At 37.7% G+C, this 24,723-nt stretch overlaps 1 protein-coding gene and 1 long non-coding RNA gene across 20 annotated transcripts in view; one reads left to right on the top strand and one right to left on the bottom strand.

The window, feature by feature from the left end:
- ZFHX4 (zinc finger homeobox 4) overlaps positions 1 to 24,723 on the top strand; it is a 201,753-nt gene that overhangs the window by 140,417 nt on the left and 36,613 nt on the right. The window lies entirely within an intron of this gene.
- LOC143844665 (uncharacterized) lies at positions 675 to 23,207 on the bottom strand. 2 transcript variants are annotated; one of them, XR_013234088.1, is made up of 5 exons: positions 22,404 to 23,207; positions 10,544 to 10,616; positions 9,639 to 9,691; positions 4,950 to 5,059; positions 675 to 3,243 (listed from the first exon to the last, which is right to left on the bottom strand). It is a non-coding gene; the product is annotated as an uncharacterized LOC143844665 (long non-coding RNA). The 2 variants fall into 2 exon arrangements; XR_013234087.1 differs by lacking the exon at positions 675 to 3,243 and having other exon boundaries at positions 4,547 to 5,059.

Genomic DNA, 24,723 nt, shown 5'->3' with positions numbered 1-24,723 from the left:
GGAACTAGAGATCAAATTGCCAACATACGCTGGATCATGGAGAAAGCTAGAGGGCTCCAGAAGAACATCTACTTCTGCTTCATTGACTATGCTAAAGCCTTTGATTGTGTGGATTGTGTGGAGCACAACAAATTGTGGCAAGTTCTTAAAGAGATGGGAATATCAGAGCATCTTATCTGTCTCTTGAGAAACTTATATGCAGGTCAAGAAGCAACAGTGAGAACTGAACATGGAATTACTGATTGGTTCAAAATTGAGAAAGGAGTTCAGCAAGGCTGTATACTGTCACCTTGCCTATTTAACCTATTGTATGCAGAGCACATCATCAAAGTTTTCAATAGAAAGTTCCTTTGTTCTTTTCTGTCACACGAGATTCAAAATTGAAAATAACTTGTTGGTTTTCAATGAAAAATCTCATCTTTCTTTCCTTTGCCCCCCCCCCACCTGTCAACAAAGCTAATGGTTTTTGGGGTGCCACTTTTCTTTCTTAAACTCAGAGGTGTTTTGTAAGGCTATTTATATTTCTGCAATAAATAAGTAATGTCACTTAACTTGGCCCTAACCTGAATAGCTCAGTCCATCCCAGTCACATCACATCTTAGAAAGTAAGCAGGATTGACCCTGGTTAGTTTTTACATGGGAGACAAGTAAAGAAAGGGTATTATGAAGAGGCAGGCAATGGCAAATCACCTGTCAACATTTCTTGCTGGGAAAAAACAAAAAAACACCCCCTCAAACTCTGTGTGTTTTTGCTTAGTTCACTAATCTTTAAATCCTCTTCCCAGTTCAAGTGAAATTCATGCTTCCTGATCATCGGGTGAGGTGCATAGCAGAACATGTGGAATAAGCTTAGACTTAAACTTTTTCCTCCTCTTTGATCCGCTTTTCTCTCCACTCTCTACAATATAAGAATTTTTGTTTATGGATATGAACCAGGTTACTGTAGAAAAATGGAGAAAGCATTTCTATGTTCTATCCCATAGTTCCTGCTCCCCATTACTATTGGAAGTTAGCATGTGGTACCACTCAAAGAAAACTGTGTTCCTTGTTTGCTTTTTTTCTGTGAGAGTGCCAGACACCTTTGTTTTCCTGTTCTTATCCCTTCTATAGTTCTTGATCTAGTCTTACTTTGGAGCCAGCAGTCCACTCCTGAATTCTGAAATGAGTTGGAAAGTTCTTCCCATAGTTAGCTTCCTCAGGCCAATAACAAGAATATGGGGGGGGGGGGGGAAAGCCTGTCTTTTGCTAAGGTGATTTTGAAGAGTTTTCTGCCATGTGGCCAGCTACCTAGTTACCCATATTCATGACTGGTCACTTTTGAATGATTAAACATTTTATTATAGCTTATCAATAGTGAGACAGTATTGGGATGAGTTATCTATACTGGATAACTTATTAAAAATGTCTGTTTCAAATGGATCCTACGTATGGCTTCAAAAGTTACCATAGATGGAAAACAACCAGTTCTTGATATACATGCAAATCACAGTCACTGTCTGTACAAAGCTCTGCAGCTACTTTGATGTACATGGAGAAATCATTGGCTTTCCCATTCAATGTACTACCAGGAGCAGCTCCTTACCTCTGAGTTTTTACTTATACCAGCAGGCCCTAGGTATGCAGAAAGGCGTTAGTCAAATGTGTCTGAATTGCATGTGTAATTACTTTATACTGCTTAGAATAGCATAGCTGGGAGGAATTTTATGTTAAGTAATGCCAACCGGTACATTCATTACTAAACATAAAAGTTACAGGATTAGACTTAGTTGCACTTCATTATTCTTGGAAGAAATGTAAACATTTATACATAATAACTGTATGTGTGTCTGTCTGTTTGCTTAAACAACTGTCGGACTATGTGGGACGAAAGTTACTGAGCAATAGCAGATAGCGCAGCTGTATTTTCATAGAGCTGTACCTGATTGCAACCTCCTGTAGTGTGAGCAGTGGTAAGTGAACTGTTTCTGTGTTGTTCACTCACTCTGTCAGATCGAAACTCAGCTCAATAGCATTAAACTAGCTCCCATTTGAAAGATTTGTCTTACAAAACCCTGAAAACTGCTCCGAACATGCATACATTGATTTTGTTGCTGGAATCTCCTGAGCTTTGAAGAAAAAGAAGGCTCCACGTGCAGGTGGGAGAAGGCTTACCTTCTCAGTATTTTTTAAAGGAAAAAATATTTAAAATTTTCAGTTGAACTAAAATGAAACTAATCAATGATTATGCAAGGATATAAATGTTATAAATGCAGTGTTATATAAATCAGATCAACAAGTTAAAATGTTTTTTAACATCTAGCCAATTATATTGCATACTGGCACGCTTGATAATCTTATGCTATGGTACAGGACTAATTTTCCTCCTTTTTTTGAGGAAATTCATATGATTATTTTTAGGCATTTCATATTATTTTCTGCAAAAGAAAGCATCAATATGAACCCACATTGTAAAGTGCTGACCATTTTAGCATTCACTGCCTTGAAGGTGAGGCATTTATGATTTGAAGTTTAGTTCCATTCCATTTAATTCTAAATTAAAGCATCAACAAAACATCAGAATGGCTGATTCGTATCTTTCCCACTGTAAATGAAAGAGCATTTGAACTTGTCGGCTGGAGAACATTTCTTATTTTGTCCTTGATACAGTATACAGGCTATATCAGAATTAATGCAAATATTTTATATAGTGTGGTGTGAAAGGAGTATAGCATGCTTAGTTTGCAAGCCTCATGTCTCAGCAAGAAGTATCTGAATAAAGTGAGTGTAGCACCTTGAATACAGAAACAATTCTATACCCTGTGGCACCACCTCTTGGTATTATTCATGTGTGTTTGTCACAATTGGGATAAAGGGATGTGAACATTTTCGGAAACTGGTGCAGGAAAGCCCTAGGCATAACACAGCAAAGGTTTAAACGAACTATCTACACCATGAGATATCATAGAACATTTCCCATATATCTAAAATCAGGTCTTATCAGCAATGACTTTGGTCTTTAGTGAGAAATACAATAAAAGTGCTGAAAGAAAACTCCATGGAGAGAGATCAAGCTGGATAAAGGAATTTCAGAAATTGGATAACATTTATTTCCATCATTTGTAAGGAATCTCTTGTTTTGCCTCTTAGGCATACATTGGTTGTATTTCCATCATGTGTCCAGTGTGGTTCCTCTTCACAACAGATCGGTTTTCCAGGTACAATTAAATTAGATGATCCAATTCTGGAATCAGAAAATCTGAAAATCTAACAGAAATGTTTAACGAGGTGCTGAGTCTATTGTATGCCATTAAACTGATACTGTCTTTATTGGAGAAATTGAATAGGACCTTTTCTACAATATAGATGAAACAACCCATTGACAAGCTGTGAGGCAACATTATTTTATCATGACATCAAAGGGGACAAATGATTTTTTGAAACCTGAAGTGAAAATGATGGGACAACGTTTTAGGACTGGCTAAAGCTAACATGGTGTAAGTAAATTGTTAAGGGAGATTAAAGTGCAGTTGAATTCCTAGTGTATTTAAAAAACTGTAGCTTTTCCAGTCAGCCTACAAACATGATTTGCAGCTTTGATGGCATAAAGTTTTATCAAGGCAAGATGACTATTTATTCTGCACTTTGGCTCTCAACAGGTTCTTCAGTGTGAATTACTTTCTACTGCTAGTTTATTCTAGTTTAAATTATACCAGATAATCTATGATATGATATAATTAAGAACCATAGGTTCTTGATTTTACAGCTAGTATTTAAGAAAACTAAAGTTTTTAACTATATTAGACAGATGTTAGAGACTATCAGAAGTACTGGTAACAGACATCATACTTCCACGTACCGATTGTAATCAGATCATCTGTAAACTAGTTACTAGATAATACAGATATGTTTTGTTTGTGTGAAGATTGGCAAAAATTAACATAATTGGCTTTAAATTAAATGCTGGTATAACCGATTTATAAATAACAGATTTTATAGCCCATTCACACCAGATAGCAGTGATGAGGATTCACTTCCCCTGTGGCTGTTCCAATACTTCTACAGTAACATACAAATCAAGGAACCATGTGAGTGGGGCAGAACCACATGGACAGAGCTATGTTAGCATTATATAATAGTGTGATGATGTGATTCTTCATATGTGACTCTGCTCTCACCATACAGTTTCTCCATTGATTTGTTACCAGAGCAGAATGGGGAATGGGTATGGCAAAAAGAAGTAGCTCTTGCAATATTGTCTGTAAGCATCAATCAGTTCTTAACAGTAACCTCTATGTACAAGGTTCTCTTAATCCTTGGAGGGATCCCCATAGAACCACCACACACACATGCTGAATCCAAATAAGGATTCTTCCATATATGTGTGCTATTCCTGTGGTAGTATTGGACTGGGCAATTGCTAGTAGGTCCTATGAGTCTACCAAGATGGATAAAAATAAATTATTTTTACAAACACATAGAAGATATAAAGTGGTTCTGTCATTAAAATTAGCTTTCCTGCTATAAAAATAACAATACAAAATTAAATTACAATAACCTTAATTTAATTAATTAAATTTCTAGTTCACCTTTCTCCTTGGACTCAATACATAGTAGCACCCCATAAAAATTACATAGTAGCACCCCATAAAACCCCCAGTCTTAAAACCAAGAACCTCAAGATATCAGAAAAAAAACATTCAGTCAAAACATTCTACTGAATTGTAAAACACAGGAATTAATTGCCTGTCAAAATATGGCATAAATTCTATAGAATATTTATTATATATTATTTATTTATTTGGTTTATATTATCAAAGCAGTTGGGACCCAGTCCTGGTTGTAGGAACCACTGTCTTTTATCTGCAACAAGAGCTGTCTAAGTGATTTCATACTGAAGTTTTATAACATAAAGATAGTAGGCTTCTTCAATTTGCCAGGTTTACAAATTATTAATGATTCTACCAACCAACCAGTCAGTGGCTTGGATTCAGAATAGCTGGAGTTGTGGCTGATTCCTAATGCAGATCCCAAGTCTGTATTCTCCTGACCCTAATGAGTAGCTTTTCTCAAGGCTCATGGGCTGCAACGAGAAAGAAAAGATGTCAACAGTCTGTCCCATGAACACTACACTTGCACTATTCTCTTGCAGTTGTCTGGATAAAAGCCAGTGCAGATATTTACTTCCATGTTTTGAGAAATACTGAACTGACAAATTCAGCTAGTATAAGGTTTGAGGAGCTGAGTCTTTGAAGTAAACAACATTACTTAATGCCAATAGTGTGTAGACATTGAAATGAAAGTTAATTTCATAATTGAATTCTGTCTCTTTTTTTAAAAGGTAGAGCAACATGCAGAAAGAGTCTTGGAGTGCTTGGCAAAAGCTCAGAAATAAAAAAATTTCTTATCCTTATTTATTTATTATCTAGTCAGTTTATTATATACCGCCCCTCACTGTGATGTCTCAGAGTGGTGTACATAGAAAGCAGTAAAATAGAACATAACTTGGGAGCATTGAACAGTTTGTTAATTGCAGCAATTAAGAACGGAGAAGACCATGAGCCTCGGGACAATGGAATGGTACAGTTGCCTGACAGGGATGAGTCCAGGCTACAGGGATTCCTGCCGTCATTGGCCTTCAGCCAAAAGTCTGGCAGTTATGCCAGCAGTTTCCTAGGATATCTTTATTAGCAGTCCTAATTGGAGATTTTTGAATCTAAATTGTGACCTTTTATGTTTTTTAAATATTTTCCTGATTTTAAACATTGAGTAAAAAAGGTTTACCCTTTTTATCCTATGGAATTAGGGTGCGTATAATTTATTTTGGATTGAACCCATTAGTAACTTTTGTAATTATAAAAACTAATACATCTATTTTAGATCTGATATGTTCTTTACTGCTTGTTTTACTGCACATAATTTAGAGACATTAGCTTTAAGATAACCTGCTTTCTTTTCAACTAAGTATTCTTCTACTTTTTGGAAGCAGTCCTTTGCTGAATTGGAGTGCGTTTCTCCAGTGTTAGCCCCTTTCACACAATACTAGTATCTTTTAGAGATCTGAAAAGTCCCTTGCTCTAGAGAAATACAGTCCACATCAGAGAACTGCTTCTATAACAGACAAAGAAGGATGCAAATGCCACCTATTAGTACAGTCTCTTGAGGTAGCTTACCTGGCGTTAAGCATCGATCATGCTTTTTGTCATAACTCCCCCTCCTCAGAAACATTCAGAAGGCTGCAAGACCTTTCTACTTGGTAGGCCTTTTAATTATGCATATGTTCCAGGCACTTCGAAGGGGAGATGGATTATTTGAGGTTTTACTGTGTTTTATATGTTTTAAATTTCAGTTTATAAACTGTCTTGAGTCACTGAATATTAAAATTTTAATTTATTAGTAAATGCATTTTTTTACAAACCGAATATATATAAATAGTTATATATTTAACTATTTATATATATTCTGTTTGTAAAATAAATACATTTACTAATTAATTAAAATATTAATATCTAGTGACTATATATATATATATATATATATACACACACACACACACACACACACACACACACACATAAGGGTATTCTTATTAAGATTGGGAAATATATGGAGATTTTGAGGTGGAGCCTGGAGACAAGAGGATTTAGGAAGGGGAGGGACCTCAGCAGTGTATAATGCTACAGAGCCCACCCTCCAAAATGTCCATTTTCTCCAAGGCAGGTAATCAGGAGATCAGGTGTGATCCCAGGAGTTTTACAGGTCCCACCTGGAGGCTGGCAACCAGTTCTTATGATGGAATGCACTGTTTGCAAATTCATGGCTGATACTGCATCATGGCAAATGTACAGATAAACCTGAAACACCATCATTTCAGTATACAAATATTTCTAGATATAAAAGAAACGGAATGTTCACATGCATGGTCCCATTGAAATCAACAAGACCATCCAAAGTCATCCTTGGTTAAATGTCTCTACCCAAAGAATTATGTACTGTTGCACAGGGCAGCATTGATTTAAAGTGCTTAATGCCTTTGCATGTACAAAGACAAAGACAAACAGAAAATATGTTTGTACAAATGTCTTCTCCCGTCTCTAAACAGAATTCTGCAAAGCAAAGGTTCTGAATTAATTTATTCAACCTAAACAAAGTAAACAATTTTATTTTAACTGTAAACAATTGTATTTTAATGAATATACCAGTTTACTATGACTTTTCTTGTTAAATGTGCCATGCCTGCTTGAATATCTTTAATTTTGTGTATTGTGAACCACAAACTGAGAAAAGCATAAAGCAGTTGTGTGTGTGTGTGTGTGTGTGTGTATGTATGTGTGTGTGTATATATTAGCATTCATATGTAAGTCTGATCATACTTGAACATGTTCCAATGCATGTGTTATTCAACGCACAGACATATATACAGAAGTATGGAATTATTTGTTTAAAGAAAGTGCATGCCTTTTCTCTGTCTACTTCTACTTCTCTGTGAGCCTTTCAAAATGCACAAGAATGGCATGCTTACAATAACATCAATATTCAATATTCTCCGTAAAGATTTCAGCACATATAAAGATACCACGACACACCTTATCTGTTTTAGACATGTACACAAACACATTTATAAATATACACTCATGCATTCTACAACACAATAACTGGTCATGTAATCTACTACCATTTCTTAAATCTTGAGAAAACAGTATATTTTCGAGACCCATTGTTAATAAGGTAATGATATTCAAATCTATAGGCACAAACACCAGTTAATAAAAAAATGCAAAGATTTCATTCATTTTATAGTTCTGTTACACACCTGCAAATATGTATTGCCTTCAAGAAAAACAAAGAAAAAAAAAAGCTTTGTCATGGTAGGTATCTTCAAGTGACCTATATAGCTTGGGTTTTGAGACAGTTTAAAGTCATAAAGGTGCCTTACCTTTAATGTTTAAATGTTGGTTTTCTGTATAATCCATGTACCGTACATTCCTTCATCTTGCTGTATTATACACTGGCAAAAACTAGTAAGCGAGTTAAAGCCGGATGACGCTAACGAATCCCAGCACAAATGACTGAATCAATAGGAAACCAGCCACTGCTGTTTAAGTGTATCGATAAATGTACCTTTATTTTCTCTTGAATGGATAAGTGTCGCAGTTAAGAGTCCTATAGATCTCTTAATTGAAAGTTAATTTTAAATCAATAAAGAGAGTCATTTAAATATTGATCAGACCTTTCTACACGAATTGTTAGCTGATTTTTTTTTTGCAACAACTTTGTTTAAATGCAATCAATAGCCCACAATCAGTGCATTCCATAAAAAAATTGACAGATGTTCCCAAAATGCCTGCTAGGCATAAAGTTATCTCTTTACATATGCAGCATAGATGTTTAAGCGGTGCTTTTAGGGGTTTACAGGTAGGATAAGGTGACCAGATTTTAACATTGGTAAAGCGGACTGGGGGGGTTCTTGATTAAAAATTTGGTCTATATGGAGCAACAAAAAGTTTCATAGAAGGCACAGAATGCAAAAATAGGATTGTAATATATCTATATTTTTAATTTCAACATAAGTACAATTTGCCAGGTACCCCCAGATGTCCTTCCAAAACTGGGACAATCTGGTCACCCTAAGGTAGCAGGATCCCATGGAAGCCAAACAGCAGTACCTAGATGCATTTCCCTTTATTTACTGATAAGACATTTGGGATTTAAAAGAATTTGATTGGATGCATAGAACCATAGAACCACAGAAGTATTGTTGTGAGTCCACCTGAGCTCACATTCCTATGCACCTGGCAAACTATCATTGAAACTGGTGAGACTTTCAAAAACAGTTTGATGTGATATAGGGAAAGGGGGTGAGGGAGCTCAAAAAGCCAGTGGAACACATCCAAATGTTTTAAGGAGTCCTTCAGATCCCAGCCAACAACAGCAATTTTTAGTGCAAAGTTTTTCAGGAATTCTTCCATAATTGGACCAATATTAATATCTTCACTATTTGTAAAGCACACAAAAAATGAGCTCTAGGCTGTCCATGCTCCTCCTCTGGAATCCAGCCTTTCTCCCGTACTGGGACAGTGACATTCCCTGTCACTGCTGTACCAGTATCTAGTTGACGGGATTGATTTTTTTTCCAATTTTTCAGTTAATATAACCCTATTTTAATGTACAGTGGATTTGTTTTCATTTAATTCTGTATTTTTCTCACTTACATCAACGTCTTTGAACACATTTTATTCCACTTTCAGTGCAAGAGCAGCCATATTAAAAAAGACGATGAAAAAAGAGTGGTGAGGTATCATTAGTTCATATGCATACAGGTTCACTTTGTGGAGATGGCTGTTTCTAGGATTGGTCTTAAGATGTGTGACTGATAGATCTTATTTGTCTGATAGAGTTGACCAGGTGAAATAGAGCTACAGCTGGTTACTTCATTAGGTCCTCTCATTGATTGAACCCTGCTGAAGTGATGCAGCAGGCTCCTGAGATAACTGCTGGTAATAGAACAAAATGAATTCTTATCACAGAGATTGGAAAGGCCATTAACCCTGGCCTCCAATGCTTTTCAGAGGTCACAGACAGGAAGCCAAGCAGTGACTGGTAAAACTGTTTTCTGTCTAACTACAGGTCATGTTAGAGGGTGTGTGTGACTTTTTTTTTACCTTTCGGTTTTTGTACAGATGAAACTTTGATGTTGGCAGATGTTAATAATAAGCTGTAAATAACAAAAGAGGAAGAAAAATGAGAAAGCTCAGGAATGTATTTCAAAGAATATTTAACAAAAATGCATTTGTGGCTGGGATATTTATTTCCAGGATTGGCTGATACTTCTTTGTAGACTGAACAAAAAATAAAGTCAGTCTTTTAGTTAAAAATAAAATAAATTTGGCACAGATTTATATTTCCTTCCTCAATGAAGGTTATAATTGCCTACATTCTTGTCTGCCTTTGCCAGCAAGTTCATCTGTGAATTAGTGCGGGACCTGTTTGCCTTTCACTTGGTCCAGAAGGGTATATATCTGAGTAACAGTCCTATAATTTACATTTAATGCAACCTTTCAATTGACCAAGAGCCCACAACCTAAACCCCAATCTCACAGTTGTGGACTTTCCCACATTTGTCAAGTCAGTGCCATTCTGGGATAAGCTAGAAGAAATCATCCATTTAAAGTCTGTACTGCACATGACAATTTTTCTAACCTAGGTGACAAATTTACTCAGTAGCACTGAAGAGTGAGAGTTCTGTTCTGTTGCATGTTTGGGAAAAGACAATGTATACTTAACATGGGAATTTCAATGAATTTAGTAGCCCCCTATCACATAATATGCAACACAACTCCCCCCGCCATCCATAGTGACATGTAAAACTGTAATAGCAAGGTGTACAGTGCTTTAAAACAAATTCTGCACCCAGGTATGAAAGGTAAGTTCTGCAGAATTTAGAATTCTGTAGATTATGAGAACACTTTCTTAGTGTGCTAATCATAAGCCAACCATGGGACAGACTCAGAAATTCTAGCTAAACTTGTCACTGAGCCCCCCCCCCCCCCTGGTATTTTCCACCTACTTTCAAGCTGGATGTATGAACTGTGCATATGCACTAGTGCCAATGGATAAGAACAACAGGACACCATCGAAAGCTGAAATAAATAAACAGAAACATTTCTATTGACTACGGCTAGGTGTACATGATATCCTTAAGAATCAAGCTCTAGCAGAATATTCTGTCGTATAACTGATTCTTTCTTTTACATGTACCATAACATTTTCATCATGAGCATTAATATGTGCACATCTTTAAAGTACATTATAAATGTGTGGTTTGATGTCTCATTTATAGAATGCTACATTTCATCTAAGAGATGTGAGTTGGCATGACATAGGTAAAGGATGCTCATGAAACTTGCACAATGTGCTAGGAACATTAGGAAATAGAACTCTGTGTTCATGCCAGATTGTGTAATCAAGGACTGGTATTTACTGTTCTCAGAGATCTCTCTTAAGAATGCCTGATAATCTTCCTCTCCTTTGCTACCCATCCCTGAATCAGGCTTAGCTTTAAAATTATAGAATCATATAATAATAGAGTTGGAAGGGACCTCATGGGTCATCTAGCCCAACCCCCTGCACTATGCAGGACACTCACATCCCAATCGCTCATCTACTGTAACCTGCCACCCCTTTGCCTTCTCAGAATCAGCCTCTCCATCAGATGGCTATCTAGCCTCTGTTTAAAAATTTCCCGAGATGGAGAACCCACCACCTCCCGAGGAAGCCTGTTCCACTGAGAAACTGCTCTGTCAGGAACTTCTTCCGGATGTTTAGATGGAATTTCTTTTGGATTAATTTCATCCCATTCATTCCGGTATGTCCCTCTGGGGCAAGAGAGAAAAAATTCTGCTCCATCCTCTATATGGTACCCTTTTAAATACTTGAAGATGGTTATCAGATCCCCTCTCAGTTGTCTCCTCTCTAGGCTAAACAGACCAAGCTCCCCCAACCTTTCTTCATATGTCTTGGTCTCCAAACCCCTCACCATCTTTGTTGCCCTCTTCTGGACAAGTTCCAGTTTGTCAACATCCCTCTTCAATTGCGGTGCCCCAAACTGAAGACAGTACTCCAAGTGAGGCTGAACCAGAGCAGAGTAAAGCAGTACCATCACCTCCCGTGATCTGGACACGATACTCCGTTTGATACAGCCCAAAACCCCATTTGCCTTTTTAGCCACTGAGTCACACTGCTGACTCATGTTCAGTGTATGGTCTACTAAGACTCCTAGATCCTTTTCGCACATGCTATTGCCAAGCCAATCTTCCCCATCTTATATTGGTGTATTTGGTTTTTCCTACCTAAATGCAGAACTTTACATTTGTCCCTATTGAACTTCATTTGATTCAGTTTAGCACACTTCTCAAGCCTATCAAGATCATCCTGTATTCTGTTGCTGTCTACAGTTGTGTTTGTTACCCCTCCCAGTTTAGTGTCATCTGCAAATTTAATAAGTATCCCCTCTAATCCCTCATCCAAATCATTTATAAATATGTTGAACAACACAGGCCCCAGGACAGATCCTTGGGGTACTCCACTTGTCACTCTTTTCTAAGAAGATGCTGAACCATTAACAAGTACTCTCTGGGTACGATTTGTCAACCAGTTATTGATCCACCTGACAGAATTAGGATCCATACCTCATTTTACCAACTTGTGAACAAGAATATCATGTGGAGCCTTTATCAAAAGCTTTACTGAAATCCAGATAAACTATGTCCACAACATTCCCCTGATCCAGCAAGGTAGCCACTTTCTCAAAAAAAGAGATAAGTCATACTACACTTTAGTCACACTTAAGAAATACTGGATTTGTTTCTAGGGTTAAGTTATTTGACCATGGTAGGTGTAGATGTGAAGCGAACAATTTTATCCTGGTTCATTTCTTTCTTTCTTTCTTTCTTTCTTTCTTTCTTTCTTTCTTTCTTTCTTTCTTTCTTTCTTTCTTTCTTTCTTTCTTTCTTTCTTTCTTTCTTTCTTTCTTTCTTTCTTTCTTTCTTTCTTTCTTTCTTTCTTTCTTTCTTTCTTTTGGCAGGTTAAGTTAACAATAACCTGAGTGGTATATTCTGTTTTCATAAAGAATTCAGTGAAATAGTATTATACATATAAGGTGGCTAAGCTAATGCATTTTTGTATCTGACATAATTCAACATTCAGGGAATATGTGTTGTGCTATTTTTTATTATTTGGTTGCATTTCACATAAACTGATTTCCATGGGACCTTGTAATGCTTCTAGATGTATTTGCTGACAGACCTATATTGTTAAGATTTTGTTTAAATAAAAAGGGTGTCATGGAGAAACAGATGTTTTAAAAACACAGTCATAACCTTCAGTAATAAGGTACTGTGATATCTGACTCATTGATGTTTCTATTGGGCATGACCTAACCAATATTAAGCATTTTTAAATCTAAGGTATTTCAGTGGATTGGATTTGGCTGTAATTTCCTAACTGAAATCAATGAAATTAAGCAAGCTTATATATTTTTACCGGGGAAGGCACTGGCAAACCACCCCGTATTGAGTCTGCCATGAAAACGCTAGAGGGCGTCACCCCAAGGGTCAGACATGACTCGGTGCTTGCACAGGGGATACCTTTACCTTTACCTTTATATATTTTTAAATATATTTTTTCAATATGCTGTAAAGAGTCCAGCATGTAATAAACACTCTTTTTTCAGAATTTTTTAAGGTCCTGTCCCCCCCTCCCCGGCAATATATCTGCTATGATTATAATGTCCTTTCCACACAAAGTTTTAAACCAGAAAAACGATGGCACTCCCATCAGTACTTGAAACTTGCCATCCCTTTCACTTCTGTTTCTGCAAGCGTAGATGTTACATTCCTGATTTCATAGAGGTATAGTAGTATCTGAATCTAGATTCAAAATTGTGATGAAGTACATATGTTTAAATAACTGGGCCTTGCTTATATATTAATTGCTGAGAAACTAGCCATTTAACTGCACATGTACCTTTTGGATTTACCTGTGTCATGCTTGAGTTTTGCTGTATAAAAGTGTTCGGCGGGAATAGGTGGAAGAGTGCTGTCTAGTACTTTTAGCAGTATATTCTAATAGTCTTTACGTTTTGTGTAGGTTTTAGGCAAAGCAACCCTATTATTTCCACCCAGGGGTTAATATGCATTAATCTGACTGGCTCCACCTCATAGTTGTTCCTAGTTGGACATAGCAGCCCACAGGTCATCTTCAAGGCCAAAGCGAGGCATGGGATAATTGGCTCTGGGAGAACAAGAAAACCATAGAATGGGAGGAAGAGAATTAGAGCAATCAGGTATTTTCCAGAGGGTTCTGACAGGGACGTGCTCTCTGATTGGTTCATTGTCATCACCTGACTCAGGTAGACCCAAAACTATAACAGGCCTAAGAATTAGGAGACAAATATAATATTTTCTGTTTTGTACATGATACGTTATTTGTATGCAGCCATCACTAGTCACCACTAGTCATTCTATGTGACAGTAAATTTTCTCCAACAAAGTATTGCGACTGATTATTTGAAGGGTTATAGGGCTTCAATTATAGGGGGGTTTATTGGTACCCTGTTGTTACACTTTTATTGAAGAGGAAACCAACCAATGAAATATGTTACAATAGAGAACAATCCTAAAAGTTCATGAAACAGCAAGACAACAAATATAATTCTCTACAGAGGAAGAATTCCCTGTGATGCTATAGTTTTAGCAGTCTAGGGCTGCTGGTTTTCAGTGCTGTAAAACTATTTTAATTACAAGTGAATTTAAGGGAAAGAGCAAGGGAGATTAGAAAATATTCTAAGAAAAGTACACTTTTAATACAATTTAGCCCTAAATAATTCAGCGTTAACCTTTTCATCTTGGTAAAAACTATTCCCCCCCTTTTTTCTCTGTTTCTAATTAAACCATTGTTTAAGATGTATAATGTATTAGATTTGCCTCTGTTCAAATGTTCACAAAATTTGGACCAAGAATACTTCCACAGCTGTTGGAGTTAGTATTAGGTGGGAGGTGGGGTGGGACATCATATGGTTTAGTTCAGGTTTAGAGACAGAATTCAAATGAATTGGATCCCCACAGTAGCAAGGCAAAAGCATTATCTGGGCCCAGAGACTAAGTTGGTGGATAACACAATTATTTTCCATGCTCCTAAATTCACTAGTAGGCAATCTTGTTTGCTGTACCTTTTTCTCTGTGCCTTACAGTCATAATGAGAAGATAAAGAGGCCAGGAGAGCAGGTGTCTTTCTGTTTACTAATTGGTATTGTCATATATGTGTCATTACTGATAGGAAAGAGTGAGAGCTGGAACACAGTTAAACAAGTTGCAATATAAAGCTTGTCTGTTTGAAAAGGATAGCTCAGGAACCCCACTGGGCCAATCTTCCTGACCCTGAGCTCATTGGCATGCTGGTGGCATTGCTGCTTAGTCTCTGACTTAGCCTTAGAGTGTATGAGTTGAAGGCAAAAGGAGTGATATTAGTAAATGTCTGTGACTGAGATTCAGAATGGTATTGCTAGAATAGAGAGTTGGCAACAGAGATCTTTTCTGGCCTGTCTAAAAGAAGGGTTGGTTGCCCACTCTGTAATATGGAGCAATATCTAGCTATCTGCATTTGGAAGTGGAAGGAGGAGAGGGTGGTCAGGGGTGGGTGTCAGAAGGTGATTGGCTGGCTGCTGGACAGACAGGCAAGCTGGTTGGAGGAGGAGGAAGGAGCAGGACAGCTGCCCTGAGTGGGTGTTAAGTGCTGCCATGAGACTAGCTCCTCCTCCAAGCCCTTACAAGAAATAAATTATCTGTAACAGATTAGATTCCACATGAAAATTATTCCATGCTAGAATAAATTTGTTGATGGCTAACTGTTCTGGTACAATTTACATATAAATGTCCTTGATATACTTTTGTTTTACTGTATTTGTTACTGCATACATTTCCCAAAAAATATAATGAAAAGCTGATTCCCTTATCTGAGGACTATCTAGTTCATGGGACCCTTCTATAGAAAGCAAAGATAACTTCTTTTTGTTTTTTTTAACTCAATGGGAGTAGATGGGAAGGAAAGGGAGGCACAAATCATTTGAGAGTGCACAAAATATTCTTTGAACATACGATATCTTAAGTGGTTATATCAATAACTCTTATTGTAGCAAAGTCTAAATATAATTCAAGATAATCAGAAAAGATCTTTTAGCACAAGCATGAGGCAGAATCTGGTGCCTTTTGCCTGCAATCGTAAAGGAGATGTTTTCAGTGATGTAATCCTATGTGATTAAGAGCATGATGTGAATAATGTAACATCCATGGTGGGGCAAATCAGCCGGGTCTTTTGGCAGCCATGCGGGATCTCATCTAGGAAACCCTTCCATGTGGCTGTGTATGAAAGCACCCATGTGATGATCTATAAAGTGGTATCTAATTGTGGTGTTCCCTTCATCATTAAAGTATTAAACAAATTCTTTTTAATGACCTACCAAGAGGATAAAAGTATTTCACCATTTATCTATTTTTCATGCTTTCTGAATCAAGTGAAATTTTATTTACAATTCTCATTTCCATTTAGCAGGATTGTAGCATTGATTTACCAACTGGTTACTTGTGCATCATCGTATATTAGCAGGTGGTGATGGTCACAGGTAATCAGTCTATATTATCTTGACAAACCCTTCAAAATGAATCTAATGTTTAGTAACAGTATTATGTGATGGTATCTGAGATGTTTATTTAGTGATATAGATTCAGGTGAATAGCCGTTTTGGATTGAAGCAGTAGAACAAAGTTTGTGTCCAGTGGCACCTCTAAGACCAACTAAGTTTTATTCAAGGAATAAGCTTTGGTGTGCGTGCATATACAATGAAATGAAAATTACCAATCCAAACATACAGGTAGAGGGTGAACAGTAAAGCATCATATAGCATAATGAAGATGTTTAACGGATTCAAGGACCAGGCAGGATTAACAAGTTTAGTTTATACGGATACTGTATGTTTGGGTTTAATTCTTGGGGGAGGGGTGTGTGTGAGAGATCTGTTAAATATGTTAATTATGCTGTATGCTAATTTACTGCTCACCATTTACCTATATGTATGGACTGGTAATTTCCACTTCATTGTATCTGAAGAAGCATGTGTGCACACGAAAGCTTACATCTTTGTTGGTCTTAAAATGTGCTACTGGACTCAAACTTTGTTCATTTGGTGACAAAAAATAAAAGAATTTTACCTAATTTATGTAGTATTATAGTAGTACTGCCGAGGATTAACTACAATTTAATGGCCTTTACAATTGTAATAAAGGTAGTTTTTTATGGTGATGCCAGCAAGAGCTGAATATTTATCGACAGAACTGTTTCCGATCAAGCATCTGGAAAGTTACGTTTCTTTAAAGCTTTTACAAAACAAGATTTTCCTCCTCTGCAATGAAATAGAAATATTTGACAGCTGTAAAATATACATGCATGTTTTGAGTATATGTATTTTGAGAAAATCAGAGCCATAAAACATGTAGCAACTATTAAAATATGTCATCACTATTACTACTCTAATAAAATATGCATTGATATTTTTTCCTGATTTTCATGCTGTTTTAAAACTTTCTTATTCATATTTCTTCCTTTTGTGAGGCAGGAAGGTAGCTAATCTGTTCCACGCATTCATAAGCTCATTGGTAGATGAGACCAAAGCTACTAGTGGCTTGCTGGATTCCAACTGCTTCTTCCCACCCCAGGAAATCTTCATAAATCAGATGGGATAATATAAAGCCCGTTTTTGCCATGTATATACTGAATTGGATCCTAGATCCATCTAGCTTTGGGTTTTTTGTCCGGGCAGAAATTTTCCAGAAAAAGGTCTTTCCTAATGGCTGCTAAAGTTAAATGTTATGGACTGAACCTGGGAGCTTGTGCAATCAGAGTATGTCCTCAGCCATGTCTTCTTGGTGTAGTGGTTAAGAGTGGCAGCCAACTGAATGTAGTGGTTAAGAGCAGTGGCCTCAAATCTGGAGAGCCAGGTTTGATTTCCCACTTCTCCACATGCAGCTAGCTGATCACAGTCCTGTTAGATCTGTTCTCACAGAGCAGCTTGTCTCAGAGCTTTCTCAGCCCCACTAACCTCACAAGGTATCTGTTGTTGAGAGAGGAAGGGAAGGCTATTATAAATTGCTTTGAGTCTCCTTCAGATAGTGAAAAGTAGGGTATAAAAACCAACTCCTCTTCTCAGGGCCAGATTTTCCTATTGAGCCTAGGGCCCCAAGATCAAGAGAGGGCTATATTCCACATTTTTATAAAGGTTAGTAACAATCACAACATGTTTCATTTAACATATTGATATATATCACAGTAATGATGTATTTTATTATCTCTCATGTAATTTACAAACTTAAAAATGGGAGGTGAAAGGGCCACATAGGTGGAATAGCCTAGGGCCTCTTTTCATGTAAATCCGCCCCTGCCTCTTCTGCACCTAATAGTCAGATGTACTGAGTGAACACAGAAGTTCAGTTCATGTTGTTGTTAGTTGTAAAGTTGTGTCCAACCCATCACGACCCCATGGACAATGATCCTCCAGACCTTCCTGTCCTCTACCATTCCCCGGAGTCAATTTAAGTTCACACCAACTGCTTCAGTGAATCCATCCAGCAACCCCATTCTCTGTCGTCCCCTTCTTCTTTTGCCCTCAATCTCTTCCAGCATTAGGCTTCCTTCTCATGAGGTGGCCAAAGTATTTGAATTTCATCTTCAGTATCTGGCCTTTTAAAGAGCAGTCAGGGCTGATCTCCTCTAGGACTGATCAGTTTGTCTTGCAGTCCAAGGGACCCTCAAGAGTCTTCTCCAGCACCAGAGCTCAAAAGCCTCAATTCTTTGACACTCAATTCTTTGACACTCGGCCTTCCTTATGGTCCAACTTTCACAGCCATACATTGCAACTGGGAAGACAATAGCCTTGATTAGATGCACTTTTATTGGCAGGGCGATGACTCTGCTTTTTAGGATGCTGTCTAAATTTGCCATAGCTTTCCTCCCCAGAAGCAAGCATCTTTTAATTTCTTTGCTGCGGTCCCCATCTGCAGTGATCTTGAAGCCCAGGAAAATAAAATTTGTCAGTACCTCAATTTCTTGCCCATCTATTTGCCAGGAATTGAGAAGGCGGGATGCCATGATCTTTGTTTTCTTGATGTTGAGTTTCAAGCCAACTTTTGCACTCTCCTCCTTCACCTGCATCAAGAGACTCTTTAGTGCCTCTTCGCTTTCTGCCATTAGAGCGGTATCATCTGCATATCTGAGGTTGCAATCTTAATCCCAATTGGTGACTCATCTAACCCCGTCTTTCTCATGATGTGCTCCGCATACAAGTTAAATAGGCAAGGCGACAGTATGCAGTCTTGCCAAACTCCTTTCTCAATTTTGAACCAATCAGTGGTTCCATGCCCAGTTCTCACTGTTGCTTCTTGACCTGCATATAGGTTTATCAAGAGACAAGATGCTCTGGTATTCCCATCTCTTTAAGAACTTGCCACAATTTGTTGTGCTCCACACAATCAAAGGCTTTAGCATAGTCAATGAAGCAGAAGTAGATGTTCTTCTGGAACTCCCTAGCTTTCTCCATGATCCAGCGTATGTTGGCAATTTTATTTCTACTTCCTCTTCAAAATCCTGCTTGTACTTCTGGAAGTTCTTGGTCCACATATTGCTGGAGCCTAGCTTGCAGGATTTTGAGCATAACTTTGCCAGCATGAGAAATGAGTACAATGGTGTGGTAGTTTGAACATTCTTTGGCACTGCCCTTCTTTGGGATTGGAATGTAAACTGACCTTTTCCCATCCTGTGGCCACTGTTGAGTTTTCCAAATTTGCTGGCATATTGAGTGTAGCACTTTTACTGCATCATCTTTTCAGATTCTGACTAGTTCAACTGGAATGCTGTCACTTCCACTAGCTTTATTGTTGCTCAGACTTCCTAAGGCCCATTTGACTTCACATTCCAAGATGTCTGGCTCCAGGTCAGTGATTACCCCATCGTGGATATCAGGGATGTTAAGCTAACTCTTGTATAGTTCTTCTGTATAATTTTGCCACCATTTTTAAATCTCTTCTGCTTCTGTTAGGGTCCTACCATTTTGTTCCTTTATCATACCCATCTTTGCATGAAACTTTCTCTTTATATCTCCAATTTGTTTGCACTGTTCATTTAAGAAGGCATTCTTATCTCTTCTAGCTATTATCTGTAAATCTGCATTCAATTGGGTGCATCTTTCTCTTTCTCTCTTGCCTTTCACTTCCCTTCTCTCCTCTGTTATTTGTAAAGCTTCCTCAGGCAGCCATTTTGCTTTCTTGCATTTCTTTTTCTTTGGGATGCTTTTAGTTGCTACCTCTTATACAAAGTTGCGAACCTTTATCCATTATTCTTCAGGCACTCTGTCTATCAGATCTAATTCCTTAAATCTATTTGTTACCTCTACTGTATATTCATCAGGGATATGATTTAGTTCATACCTGAGTGGCCTAGTGCTTTTTCCTACTTTCTTCAATTTAAGCCTAGATTTTGCAACAAGAAGCTGATTATCTGAACCACAATCAACTCCTGGTCTTGTTTTTACTGACTGTAAAGAACTTCTCCATCCTTGGCTGCAGAGCACATAGTCTGATTTCTGTATTGACTGTCTGGTGGTGTCCAGGTGTAGAGTTGTCACTAGGGTTGTTGGAAAAGAGTGTTTGCTATGACCATTGTATTCTCTTGACAAAATTCTACCAGCCTGTGCCCTGCTTCATTTTGTACTCCAAGGCCAAACTTGCCTTTATCCCAGTTATCTTTTGGCTTCCTACTTTAGCATTCCAATCCCCCACATCATTTTTTGGTGTTGCTTCTAGAAGGTGTTGTAGGGCTTCATAGAACTGGTTAACTTCGTCCTCTTTGGCATCAGTGGTTGGGGCATAGACCTGTATTACTGTGATGTTCAGTGTACAGTTCATAATGAATAATAATTAATAGAATTATCATCCATGAATTAATAAAAACATCTATGGTTGTCTCTCACACACGTTTTAATAATTCTTGCCTTTTTGTTTGGCCTTTTTGTTTGACCTATTCCTGCTTCTAATCAATTTTATTGGATAACCCCACATTCTAATGTTTTGACATGTAATAATATTTCTCTGTTGAGTTTGCACTGTTTATTATTGTATAAGTGGATCCAACTTACTAAATTTTCCTTCTTAATAAAAGTGCTTAATTCTTGCTGATCAATTCTTGAGGCCTTTAGTGTACTTTCTGTAAGTTTAAGAAGCAGAAAACAGCGCTAAACACAGTGTCCAAAATTATAGAACATCGTTATTATAGTACCTGATGTTTTTGATTTTTTGCTTTTCTTTTAACCATTCCTAGTATTGTTCATTTTTTATTGCACTGAGTTGATTTTTTTAAAGATAATATTATATTATGATCCTCTAGATAGATATCTTTAGACTTCATTGGTATGAATGTGAAACAAAGCATTTAGGTCCACCAACTTCTGATCTGCATTCATATAGCTGCAGCAGCTACTACTGTCTTTCTGGATTGTGGTTTAAGTAGGACTGGACATCTTTGGGAGAATTAGGACCCCTTTGTTCAGTGCAATACCACTCACAGATGATGAGTGAATGAATTACTGCAATTTTTAAAAAATTATCCTTTTTTTGGTTTTCTGTGTTTATGCAGAATTTATGCAGAAGCAAGTTTCAAGAGATTTATTCCCATGTACCTTTGATTAGAATTGCATCTTAAATCAGTTTCTGGATTACTCCCTCATTCTAGCCCTGAGACCTAGACTGGTGCTTCATTTTGCTTTGGATATATTCACATCCTGCCAGGAATAATTGTACCACTTATTCACTTTCCTGACTGCCTTCTGCTTTGCTAGGTTTCAATAGCCAGTCCTTTCAAGCAGTCTGCTTGGTTTATTTCCACAGCTCAAGGTGCTTTAGCCAAGCAGGATAGATATTTCCTCACCTCCTGCTGTCAGCCAGATTGGACTGCAGTTGTGGAGATTCACTGAGCAGCACAGAACTTTTCCCAATCCAATTGGGCCCCATTAAGTTAGCTTTCTGCCTCCTACATGAGAAGGGATGGAGAGGTGAGCTTTTATTCTGGCTTCATAAGAACAAGAAGGAGATAGAAGGGAAGTGTTTAATTTGTTTTCTACTTGGAGTGTTCCCTTTTTTCTGTTTTCATGTTTGTTTGTTTTTGTTGGTTTCCATATTTCCTTATAATTTTAGAATTATTGGCAGAGTTGTGTATGGCTGTGTGAGAATTTAATTTTGTTACTATATGTTTAATACGGATTGGAATTTTCCCTCATGGTCCAGTTGGAGGTGCTGTAGGGGAATGTTGTGGTATCTTGTTTTCTTCTTTCTGTCTTGTAAGATTGTCAGTGAAATGAAATGAATAACTGATAATAATAAATGAATAACCTGATCCACAGAAATAATATATTCAGAGTTCAATGGGATTTGCTTAAGGAACAGCTTAATCATGCAGAATGGGGCATGGCCATTCAAATGAAAGGAGTTATATGTTACCTCTCTCTGCATAGTACAAGGCAGTAAGTATACGTATTCTAATTGCATGGCATTGAATCCTAGCATGAGATTGGATCCAATCAGCTTTTCCTTTGCTAAAAAATATAGGGCCCCCCACCGCACCCCTCCCCTGGTTGCCATCTGCCCATAGCAGGAGAATTCCTGCGAGACCTCAACCCCCACCATGAACCATTGGGGCAAGCCAGCTTGGTGTAGCAGTTAGGAGCAACGACTTCTAATCTGGCAAGCCGGGTTTGATTCCGTTGGCTCATCTCTCTGCAAAGAATCTGGACTACCAGTTCCATTTGTCTGGCACCCCATTGGTACACCCACCTGTAAGGGGCTCATTTGGTCATCAGTTCCATCACTGCCATCAGCTAGCTGCTCAGGTGCCTGAAGAACTTTGGCCATCCTTGCAGCTCAAGACCCTTGCTGGGTGGCTGAAGAGGGAACAAAAAGAGGAACATACCAAAGTTACCATTTCATCATATTTTAATGTAAGACTACAGTGAGTTCATATGTTTAAATGCATGTAGGTAGGCATGAAAAAGTACTAACCACAACCTAGCCAATTTAAGTATTTCTAAGTTCTATTGTTCTGAACTTAAAGCTCAAGACCCATGCACACTCATCTAGCTATAAGCCTTCTCTACACAGTGGAATTTACTTCTCAGAAGAGAGGCATAAAATCATTCCACATGATTCTCCCACTGGAATTATTGGGGATTAAGTGCTTCTCTTTGGTAGGGAGTGTGCCTTTAAAAAACCAAATCAGCTTTTAAAGGAAATTGTATTTAGTGGACTCTGTTGTGCAGCACTTCCCAATTAAAATTTCTTCACTAGTACCTTAGTTTGGGCAAACCATTCTTGTCTCAGTTTCTCCATATCCTGCATCAGTAAATGTGAGCATAACAACCACCTGTTTTGCAAAACATAAGGATTGTTTGGCAAATGTCATGGGACCCCTGTTATTATCCAAGTCAATTGTAATGTTAATTTTGCTGTTTATTTAATTTTTTCATGCCTCAAACCCTCAAATAATTAATGTCTGCTTAGTACAGGATGCTTAGGGCTGATCCTATGTTGAGCAGGGGGTTGGACTAGATGGCCTGTATGGCCCCTTCCAACTCTATGATTCTATGAGTACAGAGATGTTGGTCCATGAAAGCTTAGGCTTTTTAGTCTTTAAGATGCTACAAGTTTCTCTTTATTTTTGCAGGAAAGTTATCAGTTCTGACTCTATTCTAGATGTGGTAATTACAGTTTACACCATAAAGAATAATGCATCATTTGAATCAGAAGCTAAACAAATTCTCATGCCTGTAATTTGGGGCGTTTTTTTTTTTTTTCTTTAAAGGAAAGAGTACAATAGAGAAAATGTTGGCTTGGATCCGGCTGGGTGTTTTTGTCATGGGGATGAGATGAGTAGAGAAAATCTTGTTCCATGGGCAGAAATGTTTCTACTCATGAAAATATTCAACCAAATTCAAGCCACTTATAATGCGTACTTTGGAAATAATATCATCTAAATTCTGAGGAATCAATAACAAATAGTATTAATGTAAAAAAAAATGTAGATTGGAATGCACTTGAAATAGCTGGGGTAGGTTGATCCAGTTAACTGGGATACTCCTTGTCTTGGCTGTTATAATAAATAGAAATCAGTGGCAATACTGCCAAAGCCTAAATAAGAAAGCAAGTTTGTTGCCAAATGGAAAATATTTGAAGCAACATGTTTTGTTTAGGATGGTTTCTATGGAGATTAAGGAATGAAAGCTATAGAATTTAACAAGCAACATATCCAAACAGTGCCACTTTTTCTAGAAATGCAGGTGGCAATAATATGAAACCGAAGTGTTTTGGCAGGAATGTTTAGAAAGCATAGGTGGTGAAGGGCCTGAAAACCAACATCAGCTAGTTGTTGATCAGGAGAGACCAAAAACATTCTGCCACCATTGGACAACAATGATAGATATGTCAATAACTCAGCAACTTTGGGGAGAATAGTATCTATGTGGATGAAGATGCACCTAGATGTGAATTGGGAAAGTAGGAAGTGACCTCATAGACATGAGGTGGGTTGGGGAAGTGACCTGGAAATGACACTGTGAGGTGCCTCTTCTCAACTTTTGAGCTGAAAGTGGCTTCACATGACATGACACCAGAAGATGACATATCGCTGTTAAATGTCATGCCGCACCACCATGAAAGGGAGTGGAAAGCCTTGTAGGAGTTGTGAAGTCACTGGATCAAACATCATCCCAAGCTATGAAGGCTAGAAGGTCTTATGGCAGGCCTCAGTGTGTCCATTTGGTATATAATTACAATCTATAATGTTTACTGAGATTAATACACATTAGTGTTTTTCTTTCTTGATGGACCACAAACATACATATAGTGCATATAGTGCCAGCTCTTCTTGACTTTGAATCATATCCTAAGCCTTGCTTCCATCTGCACCCTGTACTTGGCAGAGGATGTGTCATCTGCAGTTTTGGTTAACTCACCATTCACTCCATTAGATATGTCCTTTACATTTGGTACTACAGGGTCAATTTTTCAGTTCTTAATTGTATAAATTAATGTATAAATTTTTATTCAGCAATTTTGCAGTTTCTGATTGCTTGTTTCAAATGCCAACTGGTCCAAGGCA

Source organism: Paroedura picta, chromosome 9, assembly GCF_049243985.1.
Source record: "Paroedura picta isolate Pp20150507F chromosome 9, Ppicta_v3.0, whole genome shotgun sequence".
Lineage (NCBI taxonomy): Eukaryota > Metazoa > Chordata > Lepidosauria > Squamata > Gekkonidae > Paroedura > Paroedura picta.
Note: the sequence above shows the minus strand (reverse complement) of the source record. Positions and strands in the feature narration are given on the sequence as shown.